Consider the following 15,784-nt stretch of genomic DNA (forward strand, 5'->3'; position numbering starts at 1 on the left):
ATAATGTGCGATTTTTCTCAATTCTGTTAGGAGGCCTATGATGCCATTTGAAAGTGCTGGTTATAGAGATAAAAATATCGAAACTAAATTTCTCGCTTCAATTGAAACACGTCAGACGCCAGCTCTATTTGCGTGTGAATCGATTTTTTGTTTTATGTTTCCTAAATGTGATTATTTTCACCCTCAGAAATATCTTCTGAATATTAGAAACAATTGGTGTGTCAGAGTACATTTCTGAAAGTTGCATAATGCATATATTACGATTCGAACAACAATAAATTTATAGAATCATCACTCCAATATTGTTGTTTTGAATTACCCCCAAAGCGGATGCTATCAGTCGTAACTAATTCACAGTTAGCACTACTTTTAATTCTTGAATTCACAGCAAAGATTATTGGGAAAAAATGTGGTAAAAGATTTACACTACAGTTCAGGTCAATGTTTCTGGCTTTTTTTTTTTTTTTTTTTTTGAGACTATGCATAATAAATTTGCTTATAATGGGAACCAAATAAAATTTATAAATTGCTTCTCAGCTGACAATGTTATGTTTACTTTCTCCTATTAAGATTTATCTGTGTTAATACCTAAACAGTGTTCTTTCAAACGATTTATCGCCTTTCTGAGTGTCTTAAAATGGAAATATAGCTTATACCACGAACCGTCACAGTGTGAAAATATCATTTTTTTTTTTTTAATTTGATCAGGAGTTTCAAGATACCATTTTCAAGCCCTAATTATACAAATACAAATTATATCTTTTCTATCTCTCAATTTTCGAGTTGTTTACAGGTCTCTCTATTCAAATGAAACTCTGAGTTTAAATCCTTCAATGCCAGCCTTCTGAACCTGTGAATTGATTTACTCATTTTTCCACATTTTTTTTTTTTCTTTCGAGGAGTAATTTTTTCACCCTCAGAAAGGTTTTCTGATTTTTAGGAACACGTGTGTTTACCAGACAATTTAGAGTTCACATGTGGAAGTTGCATTTCAGCGTTTTCGCCCTCAATTATGCCGGCTTTGGGATGACTCCAATACAATGTTTTGAATCACTCCTAAAGTGGATTCAGAACTCGTATCATTCATCATCCTAAAGTTACCGCTACAGTAAATGAAAAAACGGGGAAAAGAAAAACACCCACACACTAACAATCCTCCAAAATATCTGAAGACGATATTTAGAACAATTCATTCAGTGTTCATTCAACCAGAATTTTTATGGAACTGTCGTCAATTATATGTCCATGGAGATGAAAAATCGAACAATAAGCAGTAATTAATTTCAATTTTCCTTTTCAAGAATACGTACAGTCGTGGCCATAAATAATCACCTACCATCCTGTACGCCGTGCCTCAGACTGGCTCCTTTATGCGCGGCAAGTCACACGGGAGTAAGAGGGGCTGAGAGGGAGGGGCCAGAGAGAGAAGGGCAGGTGGGTGGGGGGACGAGCGATGGTGCTTGGGTGGAGTGAGGGGTGGGGAGGGAGGGTAGGTAGGGAAGGGAGAATGAAATGCGAAGTTGTGGCCACATAATCTGTCTATTTTCTTGCACTCAGGGCATCATAAAAAGGAGTTACTATTCGGTAGATAAAGCTGCATCACACCTTGCATAGCGGCGTCAGATAACAAACTTTAGATAGGTGATGATGTCAAGGGTTGTCTCGTGAGAGAAATATACTGACGTGACATTAAACATTTGTGCGGAGCCAGATATTTGTGTTTATCCGTGTATTTTGACTTCACACGCAGAATGGATCTGGATCTTTCTGACTTCCGTAATGTTTGTGTAAGAAACCTCCTCTACCCTTACATGTAATTGATTTTTGGAACTAAATATTATATGCAACCTTTGACATGGCTGTGTCCACAGCACAGCAAATATGATCACCCTCGCGGTATACACTCCCTCTATACAGTCACCCTCATGTCAATTCAATAATTATTTAATTACATCTCCACATGAAAAGGTTATTTAAAATAATTGTGCATAAAAGGTAAATAAATTTGGTCTGTGCTCATGGGTGGATATGATAACGGTATCTCTCATAACCTGTTAGAGGGAAAATGAAACAAAATCCTACCCAGACTCCGAAAATATATCTGTGCCAATGTTTACCGACACCGGTCAAGCCAAAGCAACCAGGAACGCCTTAGTAAGTAGTCCAGTGGCCTCCTGCCTTAAAAACCTCATGCAGGCTTCGCGGCACCGGGGAAACAGTGTTGTTTATGGTTTTCTGGTTTCGTCTGAACAGCTCCCACTCGTCTCTGGTGGGCAGGAGGAGGCGGGCCCGTGTTCTCTCGTTCTCCGGCTTCCACGCGTAAGATGACCAGATTTAATGAAGCTAAAAGCTGGACATTGTCACGTGTGTGTGTGTGTCTGTGTGTGGAGAGAGAGAGAGAGAGAGAGAGACGTGCGTCTGAGCGACGGGTGCTACACAGCACGTCACTCTGGGGCTCCTAATCCAACACTAACGTCTCAAACGAACTCCAATGACCAATATACAGTACAGTACAGTGCGGTGAATGGGCCGACCATAGTTACCAGTCAGTATTACAGATTTTATATTAGCAATTTGGTATTTCACTTGGTTTGAATTTGGCATAATTTTACTAATTCATCATAATTTCATAAAGGTCATGTTATATCTAATGTAATATTAATTTCTAAAAGCGGAACATTTTACATAATTTGCACAAAAAGCAGGACATTTCAGTCACAATTAAAAAAGCAGGACAGATGTAAAAAAAAATAAAAATAAAAAGCGGGACTCTGGTCGCCTTATCCACGCGTTGACAATTTGGGCCGACAAAATTTCGATGACTTTGCACTAATGTTTGATCTGCCACGTCAGTAAACTTCTCTCACGAGCCAGTCCTTGATATCACCACCTGTCTAAAGTTTGTTATATGACGCCGCTATACAAGGTGTAATGCAGCTTTATCTACCGAATAGTAACTCCTTTATATGATGCCCTGAATGAAAGAAAATAGACAAATTATGTGGCCACAACTTCGCATTCCATTCTCCCTCCCCTACCTACCCGCACCCTAACCCACCAAAGAGCCATCGCTCGTCCCCCCACCCACCTGCCCTTCTCTCTCTGGCCCCTCCCTCTCAGCCCCTCTTACTCCCGTGTGACTTGCCGCGCATAAAGGAGCCAGTCTGAGGCACGGCGTACAGGATGGTAGGTGATTATTTATGGCCACGACTGTACATCGGTGGCTTATATATATATATATATATATATATATATATATATATATATATATCTATATATATATATATATATATATATATATATATATATATAAAATCAAGGGGCCAAAGTTTCATTTTAAAGGCATGGTTCTACAGATAAAATCCTTTCTTACTTTTCATCTCACTTGTTTCTATCAAACCCTCATCATTTGAAACTTACTCTGTTTAAGTACTTCTAAATATAGCTCAACCTGTAAATCGACGTTTTATGTACTTTTTTTCCTATTTATAATGATTTTTTTTTTCTGAATTGCATTTTTTTACTTTCACAATAGGGTTCTGAATTTTAGAATGAATCGGGTGTGTTTCCGAACCAATTTGTTGTACATTTCTTGAAGTTGAATAATTAACATTCACACGCGCAAAAACGAAGTTTTAATCATCCATCCTATATAATAGTTTTGATTAACGCCTTTGTCAGATGATCTATTTCGTAAAAAGCTCACAATTATTATTTTTTATTACTGAAGTCACAGCTATGATGAAATAAAAAATCTTTTAGTATGTGAAAATAAATACAACATTGTCAACTAAGATGCAATTTTTAATTTTACTTGATATCTTATACGCAGATTTGTTCTGCATGGTCAAAAAAAAAAAAAAAAAAGTTGCAGGAACATTGACCCGAACTGTGTAAGTATTTTGCCACTTTTTTTCAATAAGCTTTGATGTGAATTCAAGGATTAAAAGTAGTGCCAGTTGTGAACTAGTTACGGCTAACACCAATTGCTTTGGGGGTAATTCAAAACAATTATACTAGAGTAATGGCTGTATAACCGTATTTTTGTTCGGAATCGTAATATATGCCACATAAAATAATGTACAATGACACCAATTGTTTCCGAAATTCAGAAATTTCTGATGGTGAAAAAAAACAAAAAATCACATTTAGGAAACATGTAGCTGGCGTCTGAGATGTTTCAATTGAAGGGGAGTCATCGATACTAGAGAGAAATTTAGTTAGGTTCTATATTTTTATCTCTATAACTAGCGCTTTAAAATGGCATCATAATCCTCCTGACAGAATTGAAATATATATATATATATATATATATATATATATATATATATATATATATATATATATATATATATATATATATATATATATATATGAACATTCTGAAGGTTTGCTTCCAATGGAGTTAGCTTTTATAATAAAAAAATAATGGTCTAATAGAGAAAAATTTATACGAGAGAGTGAATACTGCGATACAAAAGAAAAGAAAATAGAACTTGGTTCCTAATTTTGCAGATTTATCGTGCTTTACAAATAAAAAAAAATGCTGTTGGTTGGAGCATTGATATTAACTGTTCTATAGGTCGCCGTGAGTTTGTATTTTAACCTTTCAGAGAGGGTCTATTAAATTTTTTTTTTTTTTTTTCATTTAATGTAGCAGGAACGTCATGTACAAAATTTAGTTCCGTCTAAATTAGTTACGATAAATACCATCTGCTCTAGTAGCTAATTAAAAGTATTATCCTTGAATGATGCTAACAAACCGCTTATCTTTGGGCAAAAACGCTGAATACGTAACTTTCACAAATGTAATTTCATTTGGCTGGTAGTAACAACCAAATGTTTCTAAAATTCAAGGAACATTTCTGAGTGAGAAAATGCCACAGAGGAAAAAATAAAATCGAGCAATCAGGAGAAATGAAGTAACACAATAAGAAATTTATAAACAGCTACAGACAGCAGGCATTTGAAGTGTTCAAGCACATTGTTTCAATTGTTGAGAGGTTCATCGAATAAAGTGGGAAATTAAGAGTACGAAAGATTTTAATTTCAGCCGTTTTCCTAGGTCTTATAAATGGCTTGTTGGGCCTGCTGATGAAATAAGAAAAAAAAATTTGCAAATTATGACGGTCACTATTAGAACGTTAGCCATAGTTCTTTTGGTAAAATTATTTCAAAAAGTAATGGCACATATAAAAGGAAATTGAGGTACTGAAAAATTTAAAAGAGAAAGCCTTGAGATATGAGAGTAGATTTATCGTGCATGAGACCAGTAAAAAAAAAAAAAAATGCAACTTGGGGAACAATTGTCGTTCGATATTGTTCAGATTTTTTCCTGAAAAAAAAAAAAAAATCCTTTCATCGTAATCATGATTTCAGTAATGATTAAATAGTGCCAGTTGTGAACTTTTTTTTAGAAAGAAACCATCCGATATAGTAGTTGAAAACTATTATAATGGAAGGATGCTTAAAACATCGTTTTCGCGGGTGAAAACGTTAAATATGTACATAACCTCCACATATGAACTCCAAATTGGTTGGGAAACACACAATTGGTTCGAAGATTCAGAAAACAATTCTCAGAGTAAAAAAGTGCCGTTTAGATAAAATATGTATCTTGAGCCGGATTTTAAAGTGTTTACACACAGTAAGTTTCAAATGATGAGGGTTGATAGAAAGAAGTGAGAGGTTAAGAGAGAAAGCATTTTTTCTTTATTTATCTGTGGAACTATGCGCTTAATTTTTTTTTTTTTTTTTTTTATGTGTCCGACTCTGGGCAAAGGCTCAGGGCCTATTTCTTGGGGGCAGTTGCCTATCCCAAGGCCCAGTAGTCCTCCTACACCTCCACATGTCACCACTTCGGCGCTAACACCCACCGTCCATATTGAATACATGCTAGGGCTGTCTCATACAGGACTGGTGTATTGGTATTAGCGGGGGTACTTTTACGACATGTCGGCGGGTCATCTGGTAGATCAGGAAAGTCTGCTTTTAGGAAATTCAAATCCTTAAACTGTTCCCTGCCCCAGCCGAGATTCGATCCTGGGTCCATTAGAACTGCAAGCCGCCTCTCTACCGATTCAGCCACCGCCTCCCCAAATGGAACTTTGAGCCTCCTCATTATATATATATATATATATATATATATATATATATATATATATATATATATATATATATATATATATATATATATATATATATATAAAATGCCCTTTATGTAGGTTTGTGTTAGACTATAATCCACCTGTCGGATAAAATTACTCCGAACTATGATAACCCATGAAAAGGAAAATTAAGGAGCTATTGTCGGATAAAAATTAACACGGAAAAATATAAACATTTTTGCAATACTGTGATATGGAATTAATTACTATGCATAACTTGATTAATCTCCATGGACACAGTGCATAGCAGTAAAAAAAAAAAAAAAATGCTGGTTGAAGGAACACAATTTATTTTTCTAAATGTCGTGGTCAGATATTTTGGAGGGTTGTTTGTGAGTTTTTTTGCTTTTGTTTGTTTGGATGGAGTGAGAGACTGACGGGGAGAGTGTATGTGAGTGAGGTGGAGGGGGAGAGAGGGGAGGGAAGGGAAGGCCAAGGATGAGATGGAGGGATGGAGTGGAGAGGTATATGAGAGGGGGGGGAGGTGAAATGGGAGCAGGGTAGTGAAATGATAGAAAATGTTTCTGAGGCTGAACAAGTTCCGCCTTGGAAGGATAAAAATAAAAGAAAAAATTTATAAGGAAAAATGAGGTAACATATTACATGAAATCTATTCACACGTACATGAGGCTGGCATTTGAAGAGTTTTAGCTGAAAGAGTTTCTTTGATTAGAGAAACGTGAAAACAACTCGGAATTTGGGAGATAGAACGGATACGATTTTATCTGCATGATTAGGGCTTGAAAATTGCATATAGAGACTTCTGATCAAATTATTTTTTTTTCACATTACGACGGCTCATGTTATAAGCTATATTTTCTTGGAAGAGACACTGAGAAAGGCGATGAATCGTTTGATGGAACTCTGGTTAGGTATTAACAGTCAGATAAACGTAATTAAGGGAAATAAATACATTTACAACTGAGATTCAATTTAAAAATTTATTTGATTCCTCATATACTTAGATTTACTGTGCATGCTGTCTTGAAAAAGTTCCAGGAATATTGACCTGAACTGTTGTGTAAGTCTTTTGCCACTTTCTTTAATTTCAATAATTTTAGCCGTGAATTCAAGGATACAAACTAGTGCGGTTTGTGAAGTAGTTACGACTGATATCATCCGCTTTGGGGATAATTCAAAACTATTATAATAGGGTTATGTTCGAAATCGTAACAGTGCAACTTTGAACAAATTCACCAATTGTCTTCAAAATTCAAAGGATATTTCGGAGGTGTAAAAATTACATTTAGGAAACATATAACAAAAAAATCTATTCACAGGTAAAGAGAGCTGGTATCTGAGGCGTTTCAATTGATGTCATCGATACGAGTGAGAAATTTAGTTTTTATATTTTTACCTGTGTGACTAGCGCTTTTAAATGGCATTATGAGCCTCCGGACAGAATTGAAGAAAAAGGAAAATATGCACATTATGATGATTCTTACCGTAAACTACATTTGCTTAAGTAAAATAACTTCGAATGTATATAGCTCGTACAATGAAAAAATAACGATATTGTCTAACCGGTAGAACATGATACGAGAAATTAAAATGATTTGATACACTGCAATAGAAAATAAAAAATATATATATTTTTGTTCCAAACCCGCAGATTTAGAGGGCTTTACAAATCCAATTCCCCCCCCCACACACACAAAAAAAAACTGGAACAGTGACTGCTCTCTAGGTCGACTTGAGATTGTATTTTTACTCTTCCGAGAGTATTATTAAATGACTTTTTTTTCTTTTACTTTAGCTGGAACCTCAAGTATAAAAATTAGTTCCAATTCTAAACCTGTTACGATTAATACAATTTGCATTAGTAACAAATCAAAACTGTTGTCATTGAATGATGGTAAAAACCTCGTACCTGTTTGCGAAAACGCTGAATAATTTACTTTTACAAATGTAGTCCAATTTGGCTGGCAAACACAACCAAATGTTTGTAAAATTCAAGCGTGTTAGAGAATGAAAAAAAAAAAATAAGCTGTCAAGAGAAATTAATACAAGTAGAAATTGACTAACATCTAAAGGCAGCTGGCATTTGAAGTGTTCAAGCCCAATAAATTTTATATGGTGAGGGGTCCATCGAATAAAGATGGAAATTTAAAGTACGAAAGGTTTTGTTTATATATGTATTACTAGGTCTTTAAAGTAGCGTGTTAAGCCTCCTCATGAAGTTAGAAAAAAAATATTTGTACATTATGAAGGTGACAGTTAGACCGTTAGCCATAGTTCTTTTGGTAAAAATAAATTCGAACAGTGATAACACGTATAAAAGGAATTTGAAGTTTTGACAAAAAATAAATAAATAAATAAAACAAGAAAGGATGAACAACACGGAAGTATTCAGATATGAGACTCATGTAGACTTAAAATTTGGTTCTTCGTGTTCGTAGATTTACCGTGCATGACAAACAAAAAGAGAAAAAATGCAGCTTGAGGAACATTGAGATGAATTATTATAAATGTCGTCTTGATATCGTTTAGATTTTGCCTTAGAAAGAGGGTCTCTTAAAAGACTTTTCTTTCATCATAGCTGTGACTTCAACAATCAAAAATAGTGCCAGTTGTGAACTTTTTACGAAAGCAGTCTTCCAATGTAGGAGTAATTCAAAATTGTTATAATAGAAGGGTGCTTAAAACTTCGTCTTTGCGAGTGAAAACACTAAATATGCAACTTCCACAAATGAACTAAATTGGTTGGGAAACACACAAAATTGATTCTACCATTCAGAAAATATTCTGAAAGTGAAAAATGTGGTTTAGAAAAAAAAAATCACCTATAAGGAGAAAAAGTGTACACCCGCGAACCAAAGTTGCGGTACCCCCCTCGATGGAAGGAAGTGGAAGTCAGGGTTAGAGAGAGGGCATGTGAACGGACAACCGTGAGTGGTACTTTGGAACTGAGCTACGAGGCGAATAGTGAGGAACCTAATGACACTGGATTCGAAACATTTCCATGCTATTCACCTGCAAAACATTATGCGTTCGTAACATACATACTGTAACATATAACATAGACTACTGTGTTATCATGGTGTCCTGTGATACTGACCCATCTGTTTCGGATCCTCATCACACAAATAAAGCACCGAGCCAGTTGTATATAAGTTGCAACGTCATTATAACTGCAGTCATAATTTTTGTGAATGTTATCCCTGGATTGTCTATAGCTATAATATAGAATGATTGTGAATTTAATGTTGATTCTCACAGTAGTTGTGCGGATGGTTATAAATGTGGCAATTAATTTATGTGGACGACTTAACCACATTGAGATGGACAGCGGAAAGCATTCGCCAATAATTCACTATAACCTGATGAAATTAGATGCAAACAACACAAAATATGAGACAACGAAGACAGCTGTGGTATCCTGCTCCGCCTTGTCATCAAGGCCTTAACTGTGGCTTCACCTCATACGTGCATTATTTTCCTTCAGTCTCTGCCTCTTTTATTACTCTTACTTCCTGGTATCCTCTTACTGCGAGTCGTCATATTCCTTGGAGGGTTTCTTGTCGTCCGGTCCTATAACCGCTACTGTATTACAATATTCCTTGCATCATCACTCCCAGACAAACAACGTTAACACAAGACTGCTGAATCTGTTAATACTATTATTGCCACTGTCACTGCTACTGTAATCCCCCTTTTCCTATTGTGTCTAATTTCCCTCTGTACAACTACTGCTGTTCCTATTACTACTCCACTATAAATCTGTATAATAATAAATATGATTGTTCTTGTCTGTGTATCTGTTAATCGTAATTATTGTCCTTGTACCACCGTCGACAACTCGTCACTGACGCGGCACCGCTACTCCAGTTCTCACCCACAATGGATTCTACTCCTCCCCCACTCTGACACCACATTACCCCTCACCTCATCCTGGGGCCAGAAGGCCTGATGTTCACCCTTTGCCGGTGAATATACGTGGCATGCATTAATAATAAAAAAGAAGGCATTTGAGCTAAACGGTAATCGCCCTTTAAAATATTCTGTTTGCCAAGTCCAAACTTTAGGCCATATTTTGATACCATGAAGGTTTTATGTTGATAGCTCAGGCCATTCATGAGATTTTATGGTGCTAAAGGCAGGCAATAAAAACTAGTTGACCTTTGGTGACCTTGACTCTGACCCCGAGTTGCCATTTTCGAACTCCTCCATGATTTTGGCCATATCTTGATACGCTGAAGGCTTCATGTTGATAGCTCAAGCCGTTCATGAGATATAATAGGAACACACACACACACACCACACACACCACACACAGATGCAGTTAAAAACATGATCGCTCCGCCTTCTAAAGGTAAGCGATAATAATATAATAACAACAACATCGTAGATGTGTTCTGTAGTGTTCCTAACATTACACTTAATAACTGCAGACCCAAACGTGCTTATATTACGGAGCACATATATATTATCCACAAAACCGACCACAGACCGTTCTTATCATTACCACTGCACCTTCCCTATAGCACTTCACCATGGTAATACAACCCACTGTAGTCCTCTGTGAGATCGCTACACGTGTTTGGAAAAAATAACTGCACAACATGCCTACAAACCACTAAAATAAGCATATGATGTTTCACTGACATCCATCAAATAGCGTAAGGGAAGTTAGTGGACAAACAAACAAACGACTGGACACAGACAGACAGAAGCACAATGTCTCGCATCGGTATGTAACGACCTGACAAAATTCTTGTGATCCTGCATTGCAGGTGTCATCACAGTAATAATAATAATAATAATAATAATAATAATAATAATAATAATAATAATAATAATAATAATAATAATAATAATAATAATAATAATAATAATAATAATAATAATAATAATAATAATAACAATAATAATAATAATTAATCACATGTTATTAGGCACGATACTGAAAAGGACACACTGGAATAGCATGTGTCGAAGCAATGCAGAATCTGTTTGCCATGACAGAAGGTTGTGTTGCGGTCAAACATTAATTTAGTATTACTATAACCCTACCATTACAGCATATTATGGCACTGTTAAGTTTTATGTCAGCTGTTTTCACTTGTTTTATCAGAGAGATTATGGTGTTTGTCCTCCTCTGTATCATGGATATTAACATGTGATTACTACTACTACTACTACCACTACTACTGCTACTACTACTACTACGATTATTATTATTATTAACTATGATGACACCTACAAAGCAGGATCGTAATAGTTTTGTCAGGTTGTCATATACCGATGCGAGACATTCGGCCTCAGTCTATGTCAGTCCGCTAACTTCTAGGCAATTTAATGGATGTCAGTGAAACGTCACAGGTGTATTTTAATGGGTTGTAGGCATGTTGTGCGCTGTTATTTTTCCCAAACGTGTAGTGATCCCACAAAGGACTGTATTACTATGGTGAAGTGCAACAGGTAAGGTTCAGTGGCAACGATAGGAACGGTCTGTGGTCGGTTCCGTGGTTAATATATCAGAGCTCCGTAATATAGGCACGTTTGGGTCTGCGACTTTTATAATTATGTAATGTTCGGAATACTGCAGATGTATGTTGTTGCCGTCAATTTTATAATTATTCTTATTAATGCATGCCACGTATATTCACCGGTAAAAGGTGAAAAACAGGCCTGGTGGCCCAAAAAGGAGGTGAGGGGTAAAATGGTTGGGAGTGGGGGAGGAATAAAGCTCACGGAGGGTGGGAGAAAGGGGGGTGGGGTGCAACTGGGGTAGCGGTGCGGGGTAAGTGACGAGTTGTCGACGGTGGGACAGGGACAATATGATTAACAGATACAGACATAAGGACAATCATATGTATTATTATGCAGATTTATAGCTGAGTAGTAATAGGAGTAGCAGTAGTAGTACTGTGAGGGGAATTGCAGTAGAAAATTGGGAAAGGGGTAATAGTAGTGGCAGTGGCAATAATGGTAGTAACAGATTCAGCAGTCTTGGCCTAACGTTGTTTGTCTGGGAGTGATGATGCGAGGAATATTGTAATACAGTAGGGGTTATAGGACCGGACGACAAGAAACCCTCTAAGGAATATGACGACTCGCAGTAAGAGGATGCCAGGATGTAAGAGTAATAAAAGAGGCAGAGACTGAAGGAAAATAATGCACGTATGAGGTGAAGCCCCAGTTAAGGCCTTGATAACAAGGCGGAGCAGGATACCACAGCTGTGTCTTCGTTCTCATAATATTTTGTGTTGTTTGCATCTAATTTCATCTGGTTATAGTGAATTATTGGCGAATGCTCTCCGCTGTCCATCACTATGTGGTTAAGTCGTCCACATAAAATAATTGCCACATATATAACCATCCGCACAACTACTGTGAGAATCAACATTAAATTCACAATCATTCTATATTATAGCTATAGACAATCCAGGGATAACATTCACAAAAATTATGACTGCAGTTATAATGCCAAGTTGCAACTTATATACAACTGGCTCGGTGCTTCATTTGTGTGATGAGGATCCGAAACAGATGGGTCAGTATCACAGGACACCATGATAACACAGTAGTCTATGTTATATGTTACAGTATGTATGTTACGAACGCATAATGTTTTGCAGGTGAATAGCATGGAAATGTTTCGAATCCAGTGTCATTAGGTTTCTCACTATTCGCCTCGTAGCTCAGTTTCAAAGTACCAATCACGGTTGTCCGTTCACCTGCCCTCTCTCTAACCCTGACTTCCACTTCCTTCCATCGAGTGGGGTACCGAAACTTTGGTTCGCGGGTGTATGTTACGAACGCATAATGTTTTGCAGGTGAGTAGCATGGAAATGTTTCGAATCCAGTGTCATTAGGTTCTTCACTATTCGCCTCGTAGCTCAGTTCCAAAGTACCATTCACGGTTGTCCGTTCACCTGTCCTCTCTCTCTAACCCTGACTTCCACTTTGGTTCGCGGGTGTACATAAAAATTACATTTACAGGTAAACTGATGTATATTTTGAAGAGTTTAAACGCAGTAAGTTTCAAATGATGAGTGTTTCATACAAACAATTGAGAGATTAAGAGTGACAAAGGATTATTTTTTAACTTTAGAACTATGCGTTTAAAGTATATATATATATATATATATATATATATATATATATATATATATATATATATATATATATATATATATATATATATATATATATATATATATACTGTATGCAGATTATATAGGTTTTTTTGAAAATAAGCCACCTTTCCCCAGATGAAAATTGAGGAGCAATTGAGTCAGATTAAAATTAACAAGAGAAAGTATAAATATGATTACAATACTGAGGTATGAAATTAATCACTATTTATTACTTGATTCATCTCTATAAAAAATATAAAATATGACTGTTCCAAAAAAATGCTGCTTGAAAGAACACTGAATGAATTGTTCTAAATTGTCGTCTTCAGATATTTTGGAGGGTCGTGTTTTTTTTTTTTTTTTTTTTTTGAAGCGGTAACTACAAGCATCGGCGATTGTATGTGTGTATGCTCCAACAGAGGATCGAGTGGCAAGAGTGAAAGATGAGTTTTGGGCGAGAGTAGAAGTATGTATGGACAAGTTTGAGGAGCGAGAGAGTGCTGTTGATTGGAGACATGAATGGCAAAGTTGGGAATGTACGAGTGGATGGAGTGGTTGGTCAGTGGGGTGTGCCAGCTGAAGTAGATGGGAATGGTAGTGCTTTGGTGGACATCTGTGCTGGTAAGGGGTTGGCAATAGCCAACACCTACTTTCGTCATAAGATGATCCACCGGTATACATGGAGAGTAATGAGGAGGATGGATGGTGAACTTGTTGAACGAAAGGCAATGATAGACTACGTTTGTGTGGATGAGCGAATGAGAAGACAAGTGTTGGATGCAAGGGTGTGGAGAGGGTGGGGGAATGGAGTCTCGGACCATCACTTAGTGATGGCCAAGGTAGAGCTGCAAAGAAAATGTTTGAGGAGACGAAGGGGAAGACAGGAGGAAGCAGCTCCTGTGAGAAGTGGAGAAATTGCAAGAGTGAGAAAATGACAGAGTATAAGAGCATAGTGGAAGAAAGATTGGGAAGGTATGTGCTAGAGCAGATGGAAGGGGTGGAAGACGTATGTAAGATATTCACGGAAGAGATAAGCGCAGCGTGTGAGGCGGTTTGTGGAGTGAGGAGGAGATGCAAGGGTGTGCAAGGGACAGCATGGTGGAATGATGAGGTGAAACGAGCTGTGGAACAAAAAAAGAAGGCATATGGTGAATGGTTGGCGAGTAGAGGTAGAGAAGATGAGAGAGAGAAGAGAGAGGTATATGTGAGCAGGAGAAGGGAGGTTAAGAGACTGGTGAAGGAGAGTAAGAAGAAAGTGGACGAAGAGTTTGGGAGGAATCTGAGTGTGAAATGAAGGGAGTAAGAAATTGTTTTGGAAGGAGGTAAAGAAAGTAAGGCAGTGTGAAAGGGGAAATAGTAGGGGAGTGAAAGATAGGAATAATTGTTGGTGAAGAGAGAGAAATTGAGGAGATGGAAGGAGCACTTTGAGGATTTGTTGAATGTAGAGAGTGAGAGCAGTGTGAGTATAAGTGGTTGGGGAATGGCTGGGAGAAGAAGAGATGAGAGGAGGGAGGAAGAGATCAGTAGGTCGGAAGTAGTGGAAGCGATGAAGATTAAGCTGGGAAAGGCCCCAGGAATTGATGAAGTGTGTGGTGAAATGCTTAGGTATGGGGGTGAGATTGTTGTGGAGTGGATATGGAAGTTGTGTAGATTGGCTTGGGAAGAGGGAAGGGTTCCAGAGGACTGGAAATCAGGTATAATTGTACCTCTACAAAGGAAAAGGGGAGAGAGAAGTATGTGGTAACCATAGGGGTATTTGCCTTCTTAGTGTGATTGGTAAAATATATGGTAGAATACTCATTGATAGGGTTAGGCATATGACAGAGGAGCTAGTTGGAGAAGAACAAGGAGGATTTAGGAAGGGAAAAGGGTGTGTAGATCAGATATTTGTTCTAAGATGTTTAGTGGAGAAGTATCTAGAGAAGGGAAGGAAAGTGTATGCTGCCTTCATGGACTTGGAGAAAGCTTATGACAGAATAGATAGGCAAGGTATGTGGAAGGTATTAAGAATATATGGAGGGGAAATTGTTGAGTGCTGTGAAGAGTATGTACGAGAGAGCTAGGGCTACGGTGAGAGTGGATGGTGAGCTGAGTGAGTTCTTTGATCTCGATGTGGGACTGAAACAGGGGTATGTGATGTCCCCATGGCTGTTTAATATATATATGGATGGGGTTGTAAAGGAGGTGCAAGGTAGGGCAGTGGATGTGGGGGTGGCCCTAATGAATGAGGGTGAGATTTGGAAGCTTCCGGTGTTGCTGTTCGCTGATGATACAGTATTGTTGAGTGAAGATGAATGGGAGTTGCAAGGTTTGGTGAATGAATCTGGGACAGTGTGTAGGAGGAGGAAGCTGAAAGTTAATGTAAACAATAGTAAAGTTATGGTGTTTGAGAGGAATGAAGTCACAGAGTGTGCATTGAGGTTGGATGGTGAGGATATGGAGAATGTGAGTGCATTCAAGTACTTGGGTAGTGTAATGAGTAAGGATGGAACTTTGGGGGATGAAGTACGTGAAAGGGTACAGCAGGGAAGAAAG

Source organism: Coenobita brevimanus, chromosome 47, assembly GCF_032717465.1.
Source record: "Coenobita brevimanus isolate Jiangsu-jjx chromosome 47, ASM3271746v2, whole genome shotgun sequence".
Classification (NCBI taxonomy): domain Eukaryota; kingdom Metazoa; phylum Arthropoda; class Malacostraca; order Decapoda; family Coenobitidae; genus Coenobita; species Coenobita brevimanus.